Genomic DNA, 887 nt, shown 5'->3' with positions numbered 1-887 from the left:
TCCATAATACAGTTTACATATGACACAATATTATTGGTAAATGGTCTTCATTCAACTGTCCCCACCCCTCTCCAGTCCCATTCAAGTCAGCCCTTGATTTAAAATGGTCTGCAAAGGTTGGCTAGTGCTTTCTGTAAAGTCTGATGACCAAGAAGCCAGATCTTTGGTGAAAATGGAGTTTGGAAAACAAAACTGAACTCTTACTGTTTCTTACAAAATCATGCTGCTGCCAGATTCCAGTCTCAGGAGCAAAGGGGTTGGGGGTCAGGGGTTGGGGACTGGCTCTGACTTTCTGTCTCAAAAGCGGCTTGATGAGCAGTTTACTGTCAGGCCCAGTGGTTTTCAGAACCGTTAACAGGACGTGCAAGGGGCACACGGCTTCCCGGGTGATGTCACATATTCTCAACACTCATTTTTTACAAAGTAAAATCTTACCTCTTCATGCCTGTCTGAAATAAACCAGATGGCTCGTTTCCTTCCTGCCCCTGCTCTTCTGGCTGGGAAGAAGGACAGTCCTCCCAATACTCCCAGTTAGGGAAATCCTGAGCCAGCGTCCACAACCAGAAGCGTGAACAGCTGAGGCGCTGGCGGGGGACAGTCTGCTCTTCTCCGGGTCCCCGCTGCCTCGGGAGCACCGCTCATGATGAAGACACTTGTCCTCTTCTCAGCACAGACAGAACTCAGTGTAAAGTCAGGGCTGCCAAAGATTTCGTCCTCTTATGTCAGCTTACTTGACATGTGCTTTTAAAAATCAGAACTTGCAAATGTGGTCTTTCACACTGAGTCAGAGGTAACAGAGGCACGAGGGGAACACAGGGGGCCCCCCGGGGAAGCAGGGAAACATTATTACTGTCCCGGGAATTGCGGTGGGGTGGGGGGGAGTGGGG

The sequence above is a fragment of the Bison bison genome, unplaced genomic scaffold (assembly GCF_000754665.1).
Source record: "Bison bison bison isolate TAMUID 2011002044 unplaced genomic scaffold, Bison_UMD1.0 scf7180017864146, whole genome shotgun sequence".
NCBI lineage: Eukaryota > Metazoa > Chordata > Mammalia > Artiodactyla > Bovidae > Bison > Bison bison.
This window is presented reverse-complemented; position numbering follows the sequence as displayed.